The sequence below is a fragment of the Quercus suber genome, unplaced genomic scaffold, assembly GCF_002906115.3.
Source record: "Quercus suber isolate HL8 unplaced genomic scaffold, Cork oak 2.0 scaffold_808, whole genome shotgun sequence".
NCBI classification, from domain to species: Eukaryota; Viridiplantae; Streptophyta; class Magnoliopsida; order Fagales; family Fagaceae; genus Quercus; species Quercus suber.
In genome coordinates, this window is record NW_027070242.1 from 192,624 (window position 1) to 213,468 (window position 20,845).

Genomic DNA, 20,845 nt, shown 5'->3' on the forward strand with positions numbered 1-20,845 from the left:
TTTTAAATGAATATTTCCTAGAAAACAAAAAGGATGTGTTAGAAATAATGGTTAAATTATATCGAAATTCAATGGAAGAAATAAATTATTGATTTAGCTTGATGGTAAAACCTGTCCAAAAAATCCCAATGTCTGTTTGATCATTTGGTCTTAACCAGGTCTGAAAGGTATGGAATGAAAAAGATTGATGAAAGAAAAGTCCTTTCAATGGAAAGGGGGTCCATGATGGCTATAGTAGAATTGAAGAGGAGGATCGAGAGGGAATGATCCATAGAATATGCCAATCTATTTCCATGGAATATCCATACCTAAAAATGACCAAAATACCCCCTAAACTTAAAAAATAACCAAAATACCTTTGAAACCTAAAAAATGACTGAAATACAATCGAAACTTGAAAATGACCGAAATACCCCCGAAACTTATAAAATGACCAAAATACCCCCAAAACATAAAAATTAATAAAATATCCTCTAAACCTAAAAAATGACCAAATTACCTCTGATCTGAAACCTAAAAAATAACCAAAATATCCCCTAAACCTAGAAAATGATTAAAATACCCCCAAAAACCTATAAAATGACCAAAATGCCCCCAAAACCTAAAAAATTACCGAAATACCCCCAAAACCATAAAAATAACCAAAATACACCTAAAACATATAAAATTACCAAAATAGAGGCTTGGGTGTTTTGGATGTTTCAAGGGTATTTTCGACAAATTAAAGGTTCTAAGAGTATTTCAGTCATTTTATTGGTTTTGAGGGAATTTTAATAATTTTAGGTTTCGAGGGTATTTTGGTCATTTTGTTTGTTTCAGAGGTATTTCGATCATCTTTTAGGTTTATGGGGTATTTTAGTAATTTTTAGGTTTCATTTTATAGGTTTTGGGAGCATTTCGGTCATTTTTTAGGTTTTAGGAGTATTTTTGGTAATTCTTAAGTTTCGGGGGTCATTTTAGTCATTTTATAGGTTCATAGATATTTCGGTCATCTTTTACGTTTAGGAGTTGTTTTGGTAATTTTATAGGTTTCGGCAGTATTTCGGTTATTTTCTAGGTTTAGGGGGTATTTTGGTAATTTTTAACTTTCAGGGGGTATTTTGGTCATTTCTTAGGTTTTAGGAGTATTTCGGTCATTTTTTAGGTTTAAGGTATATTTTGGCAATTTTTAGATTTTGGGGGTATTTTGGTCATTTTTTAAGTTTCACGAGTACTTTTGTAATTTGAAGGTTTCGAGGATATTTTAGTCATTTTGGTTATTTTTTAAGTTTCGGGGGTATTTCAATCATTTTCTACGAATTTATATTTTCTATTGTTTATTTAAATTTTAGATGGGTTTTAGTAGGTATTGGTGGGTTTATCTATTAAAACACATATAATTAAATAACCTAATGGATCTTTACCCATTTAATCCAAATATTCAAATGGGTTTGGTTAAAACTTATCCAAATTAGGAGGGTAATTGGTGGGTTTATAGATATGGATAAAAATTGTCACCCCTAACCCTAAGTCAAGGCTCACATACTCCAATATTTAAGTAGACAAATGTAGACCCACCAATAGGCTTTCCACGTCCTCAACCCTATTTGTATTTATTTTTCCATAAAAACCAATGATGTCATATATTTTTGAGTGGTGTTAGTGGTATTATAAATTTTATTATATATGTTTGGTATTATAAAATTAATGTGTTACCAATAAATAAAAAGTAATTTAGACATTTATTTATAATATTGTTCAAATAAACAAATTATATATCCATTGTGTACTAGTTTGTTCACTTTATTTACATAAAATTTGTAATAACTTCAACATTTTCTTAAATCTTTATTATCTACAACCATCTTGATACTTACTTGAATACGAATTGTCTAGAAATTTTATAAAAATTTCAAAATACTGCTTAAAGGAATATGTAAAGAAAATTTCGCCAACAAGCATAAACAAAATAATCTCCATTTGTACATCAACCTTTTAGATTCAGTTCCCATTTTCTATGTGTTGTAAGATGAAAGATTCTCAAATATTGATGAAATTGAAGAAGAAACAAATTGACGAGGAAACTCAATTGAGATAAGCAATTGAGTGAATTAATCCAACTCAAGTGATACTGTATTACTTCACTGAATCTAATTTATACAATTAATTAAGGGTGACATTTATATCTATAAGGAGAATAAAAAGTGTTTTTATTTTTTTTACGGGGGGAAAAACACCGTTTTTAATTGAATCCACTAATTGTTACAGTAGAGCTGTAACTAAAAGCTAACAGACTGACCAATTTAACGACTCTTATAACAATATGTAACTTTGCTACAATCGTATTTAATGCACTCTCATCTCATTTCATTGAAAAATTGACAATAACTTAAGAGCTTTATTATTATTATTATTATTATTTATGTGGGGATCTTTATTATTATATTATAGAATTTCAATCTATGGTGTTTATTTTATGATTATTATTCTTTATCCTCATGCTAAGATACCAATTAGTTTTTAGTATAGGTAAAAAAATAGTTTTTTTAATGAAGCTAACATGACATAAAAAATAAAGACTATAGCTTATTTATTTTTTTAAAAAAAAATTATGGACCGATCAAATCATTATTGCTTGATAAGAATAACTTTTGCTTCACATCATTAACAACTTTAGTTGGGAAATATAGTTTTCTTTTTTAAAATAAAAATTTGAGGCATTTTAAGCCTTTTAGAAAATGAAAACATTTTAAGAAAAGTATAATGATGACTATGGAGCTAAGGCCTTGAGATTTTGAAAGACAAAGTGAATTTCCAACAAACGGATATATAAAGCATTTTATAAAATAGAAGTAATTCAACTTGCTTGAGAATAAGAATACAAACTTTAAATAGGGACTTTTCTCTCTTAAATATTTTATTAAACATATACGAAATAATAATGAGTACAAACATTACAAATTTTGTCTTCAACCTCAAATAAGTCTCCACCCTCATAAAAATTCCTTCCAAATAAATATCGGATTCATTCAAATATTATATTGCACATATGTCTAAACATACATAACATAACAAGATTGTTAATGCAAAAATTATAAAAATCTTTTCGGTGATTAAAAAACATTGCCATATATATATATATATATATGTGCAACAATAGTGAATAGAAATATAACAAATTTTGTTTTCAATCTCTACTTCCTGTTGTAAAGAGAGAAATTCTTGAGATTAGTACAAAATCGTATCCTAGGCATAACCATACAATTCGAGCAAAGACGTCTAGAACAAGAAAGTATAGTGTCGGATGCAAGGAAGATATGATCTTCATTTAAATTTTTAATGACTGGCATCTGCTTTTAGAACTACTCCAATGACTAGGAAGTTTCTTTTCTATTTTCCTTTCTTGATGGATTTGCTTTGTATATAAGGGAGCAGAGACCTTAATTGCAATGGACTCTAATGTCACATTATAATAAATAAAACTCTTAACATATTTTTTTTAGATAGATTGTATACAAAATTTGACCAATGATTGATTTTTTGCAATTTCTTAAGAATCATCGTTTTTTTTTTTTTTTTTTGGTTTTTATACTAGAATGATAACATCTCTTAGTATAATATATGTTGTTCTTATCTAAAAAAATATCTACGTAGTGTGGAATGGGTTTCCATATTGACAGATGCATGATAGCAATTAAGATCAAACAAATCCCCAAAAACTCAATGATCCAATTTTGGAAAAAATAAATAAATAAATATGAAAAAATTGAGAATCCAGCCATTAATTAAAACCTCAATGAACAACTCTAGGCTAAGAAGTGAAAACCCACTATAGAAATGCAATGAAAGTCACACTCAAACATATAGACAACAAAAACAACAAATTGAAAGAGAAACCAAGAAGGATCGAGAGTAAAAGGGCTCAAAACCTAGAACTAAAATCCCCAAAATTTTAAATTATCATGGTTAGAATTTGGACATGACTCCATGACTAAATCTCAATTTATTATTATTTTAGTAGCCACATATGCTTTATGTTGACAACTGTGCACATTTTATACCACATAAGTATTTTCCTTTAGTGAGTTAATGGTATAGATGAAATTAACTACAATTTAAAAATAATAATGACCAAATTCACTGCTACGAAATTGATGACCAAATTGAATGTGACCCTAAAATGTAGGAACCAAAATATTAATTTTGCTTTTTTTTTTTTTTTTAAATCTTAAATAGGTCTCCACCATTATAAAACTTATTTCAAAATATATATATATATATATATATATGATTCATTCAAAAATTATATTGAACATATTTTTAAATGTTCGTAACATAACAAGAATATGAACATAAAAATAATTAAGAAAATTTTTCATGTTTGAAAATAAGCAAAATTTAATTAAATATGTTTTCTTTCTTCTTCACTCTTTCAGACATTTATTTTCTTTAATAGCCTAAGAAGCACGGGTGCGTTTCGGGACTCGGGTGCGGGTGCGGGTGCGGGACTCAGCAATTTTTGAAAAAGGTAGGTGCGGGTGCGGCGGGACTCGGCGATTAAAAAATTATTAAAAATATTTTTATTTATATTTTTAATATATTGCTAAGTATATAAACATATACGATACTTTTTCACATTATATAAACATATACCAAATTTAATAACTAAAACATGATGTTCATAAATTAAATACAACCCAGACTCTAGAGTGGCTGGAATGCAGGACCGAGTGGCTGGTTCAGTGAAGCGCAGCCCAGACAGCACAGAGAAGAGAGAAAGAGCGATGGAGTTGGAGTGAGGAGGCTGTTTTGGAGTCTCTGGACGAAGTGTGAGGGAGTTTTGCACCTGTTTTGGAGTTCTGCACGAAAGAGCGATGGAGAAAGAGCGTTTTGCACCTTTTTTTTTTTTTTTAATTTCGGCCTGAACTGGCCGTTTCGGCAGTTTCGGCCGAAACGGCCGATACGGCCCAAATCGGGCTGATTCGAGCCGCGTCAGCGCGCGTCGGCTTGCCACGTGGCCCAAATCGGGCCGATTCGAGCCGGGTCAGCGCGCGTCGGCTTTGCCACATGGCCTGACGCGGCCCGACGCGGCACGGACGCGCGGTCAGCGGCGTCCGACGCGCGTCGCGGCGTCGGGCCGCGTCCGACGCGGGTGCGGCGCCTCTGGCGCCGCGTCCGTGCTTTCCAGTTAATAGCCAACAAGCAAAGATAAAAACCAAATTGCAGCTATCAGATTACACTTGATACTTGCAGATTAGTATGGAAAGCAAAAAGATATAATAGGCCATGTTTTGTTTCTGGAGACAATGACAAAGCTTATATTGTGGCATTATAGGAAAGCTTTTTCAATGCAAATAACTTAAAAGTACAAATGGAATTGAAATGTTTTACCATCACTCCTAAATTTGCTTTATAACCAAGAAGGTATCCAAGTGGAAGCCCGAAAATGTAATAACAACCCAAGTTTATATAAGCCACCAATGCTTGCCACCCACCACCAACATAGGGTAGTGTATGAGTAAGTGATCAATAGTCTCCCCATTCAGCTTACACATACAGCACCAATGTACCACAACCACTTGCCGCCTCCTCAAATTATCAACAGTCAAAATTTTTCCCAACGACATAGTCCAAAATGAAGAAACTAACCTAGAGAAATTGGTTTGGTAAACATGACTCAGATATTTGGAACATGGTACTAGCTTGTTTGATGTGCCTTATCTGGAAGGAGCATAATAAATGTACTTTTGAAGACATGTAGAGCTCCTTGGATCAATTGAAAACTTTGCTTGCTCATACTCTTTGATTGGTCACAGATTTGGGGTTTCACCCATTGTTCTTCTATTTTAACGTTTCAAGTTTCTCTTAGATTTTCCTTTAAAGCTTCTATACTTTTTTGACATTCTGTGCTCATCATCTAAGAAGCACAGGTGCGTTTCGGGACTCGGGTGCGGGTGCGGGTGCGGGTGCGGGTGCGGGACTCGGCAATTTTTGAAAAAGGTGGGTGCGGGTGCGGCGGGACTCAGTGATTAAAAAATTATTAAAAATATTTTTATTTATATTTTTAATATATTGCTAAGTATATAAACATATACGATACTTTTTCATATTATATAAACATATACCAAATTTAATAACTAAAACATGATGTTCATAAATTAAATACAACCCAAACTCTAGAGTGGCTGGAATGCAGGACTGAGTGGCTGGTTCAGTGAAGCGCAGCCCAGACAGCACAGAGAAGAGAGAAAGAGCGATGGAGTTGGAGTGAGGAGGCTGTTTTGGAGTCTCTGGACGAAATGTGAGGGAGTTTTGCACCTGTTTTGGAGTTCTGCACGAAAGAGCGATGGAGAAAGAGCGTTTTGCACCTTTTTTTTTTTTTAATTTCGTCCTGAACCGGCCGTTTCAGCGGTTTCGGCCGATACGGCTGATACGGCCGAAACCCACGTGGCCCAAATCAGGCCGATTCGAGCCGCGTCGGCGCGCGTCGGCTTTGCCATGTGGCCTGACGCGGCCCGACGCGGCACGGACGCGCGGTCAGCGGTGTCCGTCGCGCGTACGACGCGGGTGCGGCGCCTCTGGCGCCGCGTCCGTGCTTTCCAGTTAATAGCCAACAAGCAAAGATAAAAACCAAATTGCAGCTATCAGATTACACTTGATACTTGCAGATTAGTATGGAAAGCAAAAAGATATAATAGGCCATGTTTTGTTTCTGGAGACAATGACAAAGCTTATATTGTGGCATTATAGGAAAGCTTTTTCAATGCAAATAACTTAAAAGTACAAATGGAATTGAAATGTTTTACCATCACTCCTAAATTTGCTTTATAACCAAGAAGGTATCCAAGTGGAAGCCCGAAAATGTAATAACAACCCAAGTTTATATAAGCCACCAATGCTTGCCACCCACCACCAACGGCAACTCCTACAAAAATGATTCCATAGATGCTAAAAGGGCAGGAATCCGTGGCTTACTATAGAACATAGAAGTAGGAGAAGCCAAATAATATGATACCTGAAATCACAGGTTGTACACTGTTAAGAACCATGGTCACACCAAGGAGGATTGCTAGGCGAGAGACAGCTTCTTGTAACTCTGTACTGCTTGTAAATATGACGGCAAAATAGTCTTTAGTTATCAGGTTAACAACCATGAAAAAGATCCCAATAAGGAGAGACTAAAAGACTGTCACATAAACAAAGTATTTGGCAGCTCTTGGATGCCCCAACCCGAGCTCATTGGAAACTCAGACACTGCCACCAGGAAAGAAGAAAATTAGCTATAGAGTAACAAATTTATTTTAAAATGGGAACGACAATTACGCAATAAAATAATGTATGTAAGAATGAAAACACAACAAGGATAGACCAAACGCAAACACATACTGTAGCAAGATGCATACAAACACACATATTCACACCAACAATTACTAAATGCAGTGAGCAACATAATTTGTCAACCTAGTGCATCAAAACAGGGCCACATTATGCCATGTACAAAGCATTCGACGAGGTGCAAAGTTTCTGTAGAACCGAAGACTGTATAAAGCTCTTTATACTACATCAATTTCCATCTCAAGTAACTCTTGTAATCAATTTGCCAAAATTCTTTAAATTTTTTAATTGAATCTTAAATTCATGGAGTATGCTACAACAATACTTGATACACTGTCATAGCTTAAATCATAATTACTTATTTTTAGGTCACCCGTGTCTAATTTGGTGCCTTAAGTGTCAGTTGCCATAAATTGCTATGAAAAGAATTTAGAATATAGGTTATGTACCTTATAGCAGCATTTATTCCAATGAACAACATGGCTTCCCACCCATTGATATTCATGCTGAAAAATAAAATTTAATCAATAAGTAAAAAAGTAAAGGAAAATAAAGAAAATATGGAGGCAAACGAAAATTGTTAGGTTCTAAAGATTTAGGAATTTATGTATTTAGAACTCTAATATGTATTGTTGGCAAACCATGATCAAAACAAGTTGTTAGTCTTGTTTAGAATTGCTCAAAGTGTGGGCGTTTTATGTAAAGTTGGAATCGAGTGGCAGTAGAAGTATTAGTGACTTTCGGCCTGGTTCGATCGATCAAAAATTAGACTCGATCGATTGAATCTCGGGCAGAATGTTTTTTCTGCAGAATTTCCAACTCAGCCTAAGCCCATTAAGGATTAAGGTTTCAGATCTACTTCTCCCACTATATAAAGGAAACCCTAAGCCACGTTTTTGAGAGCTTTTAGAAAGAGAAAAGAGAGTGCCTCTTTTGTATCTAGGGTTTTGTATCCAAACCTCTCTAAGTCTTTGTTGCTCATATTTGCTGTTTATGTGAATCTCTTGTGAGATCCTTGAGGAGCTTTCCTTCACATAAACTTAGGGTTTTCAAAGTAGAGATATTATCTACATCTTGATGATCAACAAGGTTGCTGCTATTGGAGTTTAAAGAATAACAAGCATGGGTGCTTGTATCTTGATTGGAGAATCCAAGAAAGAAGGAGTCAGTGAATTCGGAGCTTACACGTGGTCGTGTCAGTAAGTTGTATTGGTGGGTAGCATTAGGAAGTCAAGCAGGGAGCTTGTAAGTCCTTTTGTATGAACTGCGATTCTTTCAAGATAGTGGATTCAGGCTTACCTTAAGGATAGCTAGGTCAAATCCTCCCTAGGTTTTTACCATGTGGTTTCCTAGGTAATCATATCATTGTATTCTTTATATTTCCGCTAATTCGCATGATATGATATATTTGTGTTAACCTAGATTTGTTTAATTTTGACTAAGTAATCACTTGGCTAATTAACTAGGTTAATCTAATTGTGTTTTAAGGGGTCTAAATAACTAACAAGTGGTATTAGAGCGGGTAGCTCTTCTGTTTTAGATCTTTTGATCTAAGAGCTGATCCTTTATTCCTGTTATTATGGATAATTTGAAGTGTCTTTTTGCTCATGTTTGCGATGCTTTGAATAAAAATGACACTATTGTTTTTGTTGATTTTTTTGATACTTTTGAAACTCTTTGTAAGAAATTATCTAAATCTTTGAAAATTTCTAAGAAATTCAAGGAGGAGTTAAAATTGGCTAATCTTGAAAAAGAGGAATTGCTTGTTAGATTAGATGAATTTAATAAAAAGAATGAATTTTTGAGAAATCAAATTTCCTCTCAAGATGAGAAGATGAAAAGCTTGGAACAAGAGTTAGTTGAATCTAAAACTAAAATTGAAAATTTGACTAGTACTAAGCCTGTTGTTGATAACAAAAGTGTTTTTGTTTCTCTTAAGCCTAAAACTGATAAAGTTTATATCCCTTCTTTCAAGAGGAATAATAAAGAGAAGGCTTATTTTGCTAGGTTAGACAAAGGTAAAAGTTCTGATATTAACGCTGAAATTTCTAAACCTATGTCTAAACCTACTGCTAGTGTACAAAAGAAATCTGTTTTTGTGTCTACCTGTCACTTTTATGGTGTTGTTGGTCATATTAGACCAAATTGTTCTTTGTTGAGGCAAAAACCAAAATCTGTGACTAGATTTGTTGTTAGGAATACTAATGTTCCTAAATTTATTCCTGTTTGTCACTTTTGTGGTGTCTCCGGTCACATTCGTCCTAATTGTAATAAATTGAAATTTAAGCATTTTGTATGTCAATCTAGGATATGTGATGATATTTCTCCTGCCATAAGTTTATATAAATTGTTTCATATTTTTTTGAAAAGTTTGAGCTTGTTGGCTTGTGAAAGGAATTTGCAGGATTATAGTATTTCTTATAAGATTTGTGTAATTCCTCAAATACACTCTGCTTCTCATGGATTTTCACCTACAAATCCGGAGACTCGTGCTAAATGGGTGAGAAAAGATTCTCCATGGTGAGTGTTGCTGACTTGTCCCTGTTTTAATTCTTTCAATTGTTTGTGGACATGTCTTATTTTTGTTTTTGGTTGTTTTGTTTTTTAGGTTGTTTTCTTATTAAAAAAAATCCAAAAACATTGAAAAATTTCAAAAAGACAAAAATATTTTATTTTGAGTCTTGTTTTATTTGTTTTGAGGATTACATGAGTTATGATATCTCTCTCTTGATTTAGAACATGCTTGACATTGTGGAGAAACTTGAATAGTTTGTGCTAAGCTATTTCTGATTTTATGTGAGTATGTACTAGTTTGTACATGTACTCATGGGTTAATTAAGAAATTGATATTTCTTGTTTGTGTACCCTCTATAGCTTAGTTAAGCACTATCATGCATTGCATTTGCATTGTTCATTTAGCATAATATGTGCTTTTTGTTTTTGGTCATAAATTTTCTTTTAGAACCAAAAGGATTTTTGTGTTTTGTATTTCACATCTTGGATTTATAATCAAGGATTGGCCATATTATCTTTACATAACAAGTTTATGTACCTTGTTTATCTTTGATGAGTTTATTTATTGCACTTGACTAGTTGAAGCTTTGTAGTGCATGTTGTGTGGGAAAGATGTTTATGGTTTTTGATCATTTTGTCTTGATCTTGAAGTCACATGTTATTTGACTGTCGGACTTGATCCTTTTGAGAAAAGCATAAATAACTATCTCACCACTGTTCACTAGCGAATCATAAACACCTAAGTGCATATCATAAGATTTTGTGCTCGAGAAAGTGTAGCACATGCACAAAAAGAACATAAGATGTAACCTCGGTTTAAATGCTTAATGCTTAAAATTGGTGTGTACTATTAGGCTTGATGCCAAATCACATAATTTAAATTGGTGTGTACTATTAGGCTTGATGCCAATTCACATAAATATGACGCAAATTCAAGAAACTTACATGATTGCATGCTTATGTTCTAGGAGATGTGAGAGTTATATGATGTAACTCTTTAGGTGATAGTCTCTTTTAAATTCTATGTGATGAATTTTGTAAACTTTGTGATTGATTGCTATTCACATATCACCTCACATGTATCTCAAGTTTTTGCTAGTTGCACACACTATACAAGTTACTCTTTACTAAACTTGGTACATTTTATTGTGTGTGATCTTGTTATGGCCATCCAAGATTAAAAGTTCCTTAATTTTAATGCAAAATGTGTTTAATATTTGCACTTTAAGGACAAATTGATTGAAAATTTTGATTTTGGAAGATCTGGGTTAGATTCAAGTGTTTTTGGAAAACTTTTCGTCTCATACTCATGCATTTTTTTATAAAACAATGTGTTTTGAGGAGTTTCTGCATTAAAATGCTCTGTTTTTCAAAAATCTGATTTTTCCAGACTTTCGATTAATCGAACTTGTTTTTCGATCAATCGAAATTGCGATTAAAATTTTTGGTTTGAGGCTGCCTGACTCAATTGATGTTCGATCGATTCTTGATCGATCGAAATTGAAAAATTTTCAGTTTCTATGTTTTTGACCAAAATGGTTTTCATGCATCATTTGTGTTTAGGATTCACATGCATTGCATTGTTTTTGTATCCATCTTGCAATTTTGCAGTCATATCTCTTATTGTTTTCACACATAACATGCATACACTTTGCTAAATTGGGTACTCAACTTGATAAAAAAATTGATTGATTAATTTTTGAGTTTTATACATTCTAGTATATGCTATTTCTTATGTGTGAACTGCAAAAAAAAAATTCTTAAAAGATATGATGGGTAATCAATGTGCAAATATTTTCTCTACTCATGCAACTGTTTATGGGTCACATAGTGCCATGTTTGCATTTTATTAAAAGAGAGAATATTTTTTCTTCTTCATGTGTATCCTCAACTTAGTTTTTTTTTAAACTTGGTTTGTGTCTTTTTATTTATCCCCACCCCCCTTTATTTTTCCCCAAAACTGTTTTTCCCAAAACTTGTTTTGTTTTTTTTATTTTTATACGGGGAGAAATTTTTTTTTAACCTTTGTGATTCTTAGGGGGAGTTGTTGCTCTTCTTAGGGGGAGTTGTCTCTATTTTCTCTTACTCTGTTGCGTATATTTTCTGTCTACCTTCTAATTAGGTAGTCTTTGTCAATACGTGACAAAAAGGAGGAGACATAGATGACCTGTTTGTTTTATTTAGGGGGAAAATATAAAAACTTTTTGATGTATCTAACTTAGGGGGAGAGTTAGAATTTATTTTGATTATATGTTTCTTGTTTCACTTCTCATTAATTTATATTTATGAGTTCTTCATGATATATGTATTTGTTTTGTGTTTTGTGAAGTCAAGAATTTATTTTTGTTGATTTACTGTTTTTCTGTCACACATGTGTTTATGCATTTTGTTTGAGTGTTTCAAGAATATACAGGTTGATTCAATTGAGTTGCTGTCTACACTTGCAACTGATGGATAGTAGTTAAGATTGAATTTGAGTTTATGAGCATTATTTTTGTAAAGGACTTTTACTTGTAAACTTTGAGCTTTTAATTTGTGTCTTATCACGGATTGCCAAAGGGGGAGTTTGTTAGGTTCTAAAGATTTAGAAATTTATGTATTTAGAACTCTAATGTGTATAATTGGCAAACCATGATCAAAACAGGTTGTTAGTCTTGTTTAGACTTGCTCAAAGTGTGGGCATTTTATGTAAAGTTGGAATCGAGTGGCTGCAGAAGTATTAGTGACTTTCGGCCTGGCTCAATCGATCGAAAATTAGACTCGATCGATCGAATCTCGGGAAGAATGTTTTTTCTGCAGAATTTCCAACTCAGCCTAAGCCCATTAAGGATTAAGGTTTCAGATCTACTTCTCCCACTATATAAAGGAAACCCTAAGCCACGTTTTTGAGAGCTTTTAGAGAGAGAAAAGAGAGTGTCTCTTTTGTATCTAGGGTTTTGTATCCAAACCTCTCTAAGTCTTTATTGCTCATATTTGCGGTTTATGTGAATCTCTTGTGAGATCCTTGAGGAGCTTTCCTTCACATAAACTTAGGGTTTTCAAGGTAGAGATATTATCTACATCTTGATGATCAACAAGGTTGTTGCTATTGGAGCTTAAAGAATAACAAGCGTGGATGCTTGTATCTTGATTAGAGAATCCAAGAAAGAAGGAGTCTGTAGATTCGGAGCTTGCACGTGGTTATGTCAGTAAGTTTTACTAGTAGGTAGCATTAGGAAGTCAAGCGGGGAGCTTGTAAGTCATTTTGTATGAACTTTGATTCTTTCAAGATAGTGGATTCAGGTTTACCTTGAGGATAGCTAGGTCAAATCCTCCCCAGGTTTTTACTGTGTGGTTTCCTGTGTGATCATATCATTGTGTTCTTTATATTTCCGCTACTTTGTATGATATGATATATTTGTGTTAACCTAGATTTGTATAATTTTGACTAAGTAATCACTTGGCTAATTAACTAGGTTAATCTAATTGAGTTTTAAGGGGTCTAAATAACTAACAAAAATAAAGAAAGAAAATTAAAATGAAAAGGAAGCTACCTTTCTCACTACCCAAAGGTAATGTCAGAAGCTTTTTTAGGAAAATCCAGCCCTATACAGAAACAGTATAGTAATAATTCTGTGATTTTTTTTCTCTCTTTTTTGCCATGGTTAACTGTTCTGTGAACAACTATGTGGCCTACAAAAGCAATCCCACAACAAATTCTCTTATAAAATTAAAGATAGAAATAAAAACATAATTTCGTCACCCCCAGCCAAGACAATTGAAACAAATTTGTATTATCTCACAAGACTAAATAATTTATTGGGGACTACCATCCCACACTCAAGCATATATTTCAAATGATTGAAGATCATACATGAAGTCCCACACACACGATAAATTTCATGCAATTCAAAAGCTAATCACTACGAGGTTAAGCTAACAAAGACCTATTAGAGTAAAAAAAAAAAAAATTTAATAATTTTAGTATGATCAATAGCCAAAATGAAAAATGAATAGATTAAAACTTGAAAATGAAGTAAAAAAAAAAAAAAAAAAAAAAAAAAAAAAAAAAAAAAAAAAAAAAAAAAAAAAAAAAAAAAAAAAAAAAAAAAAAAAAAAACAAACAAAACAAAACAAAACAAAATTGGTTTGGGTTATGGAAACCTGTCGTTGAGGTTAGTGGTGTAGGAACAGCGAAGGGAGGCAAAGGGTTGCTGGCACGAAAAGGAGGCAAAGGGTCGTCAGCACTAAGGGGAGGCGAAGGGTCACTAGGGCGAAGGGGAGGCGAACCATCGCCAATGCGAAGGAAGTCAAAGCATCACCGAAAGCGTCGCCAACTGCAAAGGATGAAGCATCACCGATCGGAAAAAGGATGAAGCATCGTCGATTGGACAGAGGATGAAGCATCGCCGGCAAGCTGAAGCGTCACGATGGCGAGCTGAAGTGCCGCGAACGACGATCTAAAGCGTTGTGATCGGCGAGCTAAAGCTTCTGAATCGTCACGAATGGCGGCACGGTAAGTCGATCGGTGGCAATGACTGAGATATATGTGAGGGAAAGAGAGAATCGGGTGAGGGAGGGAAAATAAAGTGGGAAAAGTGAAAAAGAAAAAAGGGGTTGAAGTGTTTTTAGTGTTATACTTTTAGTGACGACTTGTAAGTTGTCACTATAGGGTACCTTTAGCCACAAAAATTCGAATTCGTCACTGATACTCCCATCTAATTTTATGTTCCTATTTTTAGTGACGACTTATTTTCGTCACTATTTGTCACATTCAGCGACGAAATTAGTTTCGTCACTAATAGTGTTCTTAGCAACACTTTTAGTGACGAAAGTTTTTGTCACAAAAAACTTAAACTTTTAGCGACGAAATAATTCGTCACTGTAGATGAATTTAGTTTGGCACCTATATTTTTGTTTAGCACCTTTAGTTCAACCCAACATATAGCAACGAAATTTAATTTTCGTCATTAAAAGTTACTAATTTTTTTTATAAATAGTGACGAAATATAAATTTCGTCACTATATGGTACTTTTTTGTGACGAAAAATTTTCCTCATTAAAATTTGTCACTGAAAATACATTTTGTTGTAGTGTAACATTTTCTTTTGATATGGACTTTTGGTCCTTTAATTGAAAATAAACTCTCAAACAAATCTCTAATTCATACACTCAAGTCCACTAATTACATACTAAGCTTCCTTGTAACATGTAATTGGAGTAGGTTTCAAGACCATATCTATTGATCTTCAGCCTCTTGTTGCATAAGTAAATTAAGTGTTTTTATTAAGAAATTTTGTATGATTATATAGAGGCTATGCAATTTTTCTTTCAAAATACTATAAAAGACATATAACTTTTTCATCCACTGCAATAGCTTTCATTCATTTTAGTTATTACCACTAGCTTATATCCTCATGCATAATAATAGATACATTTAAAATGTATAATTATAAACATAAATTTTCTTTTCTAAAAAAAAAATAATAATAGTTCAATTCCTATCTAAGTTAAATACTATCAATGATTATTCTTATATTTTCTAAACTCTTAAAAAAAAATTAGTAAGAAACTTTTAATATATTTTTAACAAATTCCTTGATTATTGCAATGAGAAGTTAAAACCTTCACCAAAATTTAAAAATTGCTATAACATTCTTATATTTAAAAAATCAATAAACCCACGGATTTTAGAGCTCAATTGAAATCCAATTGGATTTTTTCTAAGCTTCAGCTTTAAATAAAATAGCATGTAACCCATGGAAATCCATGGATACATTTAAAATTAATTACAATTTTTATTTTAAAAAATCTAAACAATGGCAAATTACAATTTACCCACCTATGGTTAGGCTGAAAATTTAAGTTGCTTACCTGTGATTTAAAATTTGACACTTTACCCACCTGAGGTTTGACCGAAATTTAAGTTGCTTACCTGTGGTTTGAAATCCCATGATGCAAGTGTTCCACTAGATTCTTTTTTATCTTATTTGATCTTGTATTTTTATGTTTTTTTTATGTTTTTGGAGGAAAGAAACATAAAAGTGAAATAAAATCACATATTTAGCCATATTTTTTTCAGAGATGGGTTAAGGAAATTTAACTAAACCAACCTCAAGTAGGTAAAGTGTCAAATTTCAAACAATATGTAGGTAATTTAAATTTCGGCCAAACAATAGGTGGGTAAGTTGTAATTTTCCCTACAAATAATTAGTAAAATTATTTTTAAAAGAATAACATATAATACATGCATACGTATGAATAAATTTAAAATTAAACACAATTTTTATCATAAAAATATAAATAATTAGTCAAATTATTTTATTAAAAAAAAAGTAAACGTAATCAGTCACATATTAAAATTCTTACCTAAATTTAATATGTTAGGAGTGTGGTATGTGTGTGTGTGTGGTGGTACATGCGTATGGTGCTGATGATGGGTGGGTGTGGGTGTATGTGGTGCTACATGCATATGGTGCTGATGATGGGTGTGTGTGGTGCTGATAAGGCATGCATGGGGTGCCGCATGTGTGTAGTGCTGATGAGTAGCATTTGGAATTAAGGAGTTTGGCAGTTGAGTTTGAGGACAACCAGGCCTCCTAGAACAAAGAGAAAATAGGAAAGGAGAGATAGAGAGAATAGAGAGAATTAAGAAGGAAATTCTGGTAAGAATATCAATCGTGTTCCCATTCTACAATCACCTTTCCAGTTTAATACCCTAGATAGCACATCGGTCTAGTAACCAACTTCCTAATTATCATCCCAAGCCACTTGTATAAATACCTTGCTAGCTAAGCCATCCAACTTATCCTAACTAACTAACTCCATTAACTAACTCTAATACAATACAATGCTAATGTGGGTACACCTCCAATACAAGTACATGTATACTAAAGTATAAGTGCACAATGCCAGCTAGGCAATCACAACACCATCTATAGCATAGTTACATTGTACACCCCTGCAGCACTGACACAGCCCACTATCATCAGCTACACATGCATGCCCCATTAGCAACACGCACACCCCTCATCAACAACAAACACACACCTCATCAGCACCACACACATGCAGCACCCCACACATACATCATCAGCACCACACGTACCCATCATTAGTACCATACGCATGCAACACCACACACACACACCACACTCCTAACATAATACTACTTATGATAATTTTTTTCTAATTTTTAATTAGATAGAATGTGTGATGATCTTTGTTGTGTGGTAATTTTTATTGAGTATATGTAATTTGTTTTTTTAATTTTATAGTTCATTAATATTAGATTCTTAATATTTTGCACTCATTAACTCACTTGGCACAAAAATTAAAAAAGTTAAGTGAACGCATGGCACCAACGTAAGTAGATAATTATGGTGTAGTCTCCATATAAATTTAGACACATAGCACAAAATTGGATTATAATTTCAAATTTTAATTGAAGTTTTTCTAACTTTTTTCTATCAATATATACTAGCTTGTAAGTTATACCCCTATGCATATGCATGGATACACTTAAAGATATACAATAAGATGCATAGAATAATTCATATATATATATATATATGAATTTTAACATATTCCCACTGACCAAGAAAAAAAAAACAAAAACAAATAAATAAGTTGAAAAAAATATACATATTCCCATGGTCAATTTTGTTCTAGCGTCTGCATTCTATATATCCACTATTACGGTATTACCACACGCACTTGCCTTAATTTGTATTTCATTTAATATGTATAACAACATAGACGGCATATATTTCTTCATAGGAATGCATTTAATATGAAAACAAAAAGGATGTGTTAGGAATAATGGTTAAATTATATCGACATTAGATGGAAGAAATAAAATATTGATTTAGCTTCATGACAAAACCTGTCTAGAAAAAACCAATGTCTGTTTGTTCACTTGCTCTTAACCAGGTCTAAAAGATACAAAATGAAAAAGACTGGTGAAGGAGAAGTCCTTTCAATGGAAAGGGGGTCCATGATGGCTATATTAGAATTGAAGAGGAGGATCGAGAGGGAATGATCCAGAGCATATGCCAATCTATTTCCATAGAATATCCATATCTAATGTGCGGATCACACAGAATAAAAGGCTAGCCATGGAAGTTTTGGCAAAACACAGAACTGAATGGTGGCAATGGATGTGTTAAGAGGGGGTAGAGAAGAATAATAGGCAATTCTCCTAAGGCAGTAATGTTGTGTGCATTGGCATGCATGAGTGCCAATTACTGCCAAAGGAGAATTGCCCTGCCATTCTACTACTACTACATTTGTTCCATTTCACTACTTAATTTCCCATGCACCAGCACTACATTCTTTCTTGATTTGTATGGTAATCTGTGTGTGTGTGTGTGTGTGTAAAGAATGAATATGGCAATGCCCATTTTGTTTCATATTTGACTTTTTTGCTTTGTCTTGAAAATGATCCTTTCATTGTTCATTCCCAGTCAAAGAGGGTGTAGAAGTAGTGATGAGCTACTTGTAGAAAGTCCACACAAAAGCTTCATACAAAAGAAAACTGCTTGTACTAAATACTTCATAATGGCAAAAGTATTCTATATTTCTGTTACTCCATCCATAATAGAAGTACTAGGAGTTGGAGGTCCCTTTATGCAAGCTTCTTTCAAGCTTAAGGCTATTATTAATAATTCAATATGGAGGGAATTGTCCTAGGTTTTTCAACCTCAAATTTGCCAACATCTCCTAATTAGGAAATGCCACTAATACTGTTGTAGGGACCAGGTTCGAGCCTTTATGCGTGTTGAGAAAGTAGACCCAAGCCCAGCTAGCCCTGCAATGAATTTATAGAAAGTGGGGTCAAGAACTAGGCCCTAGTAAGGGATGCAACGGCCATGCATGGTTACTCGTGGATTTAAATAGTACGAACGTAAATAAAAATGAACAATGATGCTCCTCGGCCTTTCTCTTGGGAGCTTACAGTTCTTATTACTTCTTTAGTGATTGGTTACAATTGCTTCCGGGAGAATACAGGTTACTACTCTTTTCCTCTTCTTTTTCCATCCCCCCTTTCCAGGAGGGATTCCTTATATTATATACTCCTTTCTCAATTGATCTTAGCCCTACATTGTTGAGAAACCAGGCCATTACTTGAGCACCTGTCCCATCAGCCACCTTCCCATTCTTCCTGTGAGTTGCAGCAACCAAGGCAGCATTATTCTGGAATCCCCTCCTCATTAATGCGGCCAGGACGTTAGTTGTGGACATTTAATATGGAGGTGACAATTCGTCCTAGACTTGCTCCTCCACCGTGCTTCCATTGCTGATGCATGGTACTTGCTCTTTCCTCTTTGGATATTCAGGAGGACCCCCCCTTGATGGTGTGTTGCCTTTCACTTTTATGGTCTCGAACGTCCGAGGACAGAGTCGTCCTCAGACTAGCTTTTTGGACACTGGGCTTCTTACTTCCATCCTCGGACCCTACATAATCCTCGGCGTGGGCTTTTAGGCCCGGTTCGCAATGGGCCGGGGCTACCTAACTTTCTAGCCCCATAATAGCCCCTCAAAATCTTGTTGTCCACATCCTCGGGTGGGAAGAAGGATTTTGACATCCTCAGGCCTATCCCGTGTCCAGTCGAGTCTTGTCCCCCGTTAGTGCTGGGGTCTTTTCATCTGCTCAAGGTACGTTACTGACGCTTCGGTGCACGCAACTTGTCCTTCATTAAATTCAGATGACTCTGTGCTCCCCACGTTCAACGAGGTGATGCCAATCTAACGGTGGAGGTTCACCTCGCATTTATGGGCTGGAAAACCCGCACGGTTCCTCGATTTTGGGTATAAATACCCACTCAAACTGCTTTTTTCTCTTTTTCATTCGCAATCAAGAGTTCTCGCGCGTATATCCTGAGTCCAGCCAAATTTTCACTTACATCTCCAGCACAAAAAGCCTGTCCGAGGAGCTCCTCCTCATTCCTGTAAGTCACTCTATCCCTCTCTGAGCTCTCTTACTCTCTACTCCTCCTTCTCTTTCATTTGCTCTTTCTTAGTTCTCTTAGGCGTCACTTAGGATGGGTAGATTTAAGAAGTATGTCTACTCTGAGAAGGCGATGGAGAAATTCATCGCCGACTATAAGATACCTAGCAACGTGGGCTTGAGGTATTGTGAGGAGGGGGAATGGCTCCTTCGAAGGGAGGAGGGCGAGGTGGTGATTCCCATCATTGCCTTCCTCGAAGGTGGCATGAGAATCCCCATGGGGTCGGTGATGAGGGGCTACCTTACGCACTTCCGGCTAGCCCCTACCCAGTGCGCAACCAACGTTTTCAGAATTCTGGGTAGTGTGGACGCCTTGAACGAAAAGATGGGGCTAGGGTGACCCACCACGACGTAAACTGGTGTTACAACCTTCAGCACCTAAAGGGCAAGTCGTATTACATAAAGACAAAGGACGATAGGGTCCGGCTTATCCAGTGCCTCCCTAAGTCTAGCAAGGGGTTGAACGAGGATTTCCTCATGGTGTCTGGAGAGTGGCACGATGGCCTTCACTGCTCAACGACGGAGGGGACACCAGGTGGGGCAGTGGGAATAGGAGAGGGTTCAAGTTCTTTTTTTTTTTTTTTTTTTTTAACTGTTGGTGCAATTTGCCCCATTTGGTTACTAACATGAATATGTCTTCTTTCTGCAGATCCACACGCCTTCGAGCGTCACTTCAACCTGGTCAACAGGGAGGATTTGCAGAAAGTGCTAAGGGCGGCGGTTTTTGTGAATGAAGCCGACCATCAAGTTAGGGCCGCCCACAAAATCTTGGGATACACTCCTGTTCAAAAATCATTTGCGGCTCCGAAGCACGTGATCAAACCAAACGACCCTTGGCTGCAGAAAATCACTGTAACCAAGGACGGGTTTCTGTTCCCCGAGGAGCCCTTCATTCCAAAAGTCGTCACATTAGCAGGCCCTTCTTCCTCCCACAAATTCTCAGAGGCCACAGAGGAAAATCCAGAGAGGGAAGAGGAAGTAGCTGATTTTGGCCCCGCCGAGGAAGAGTTTGACATTTTTGACCAAGTC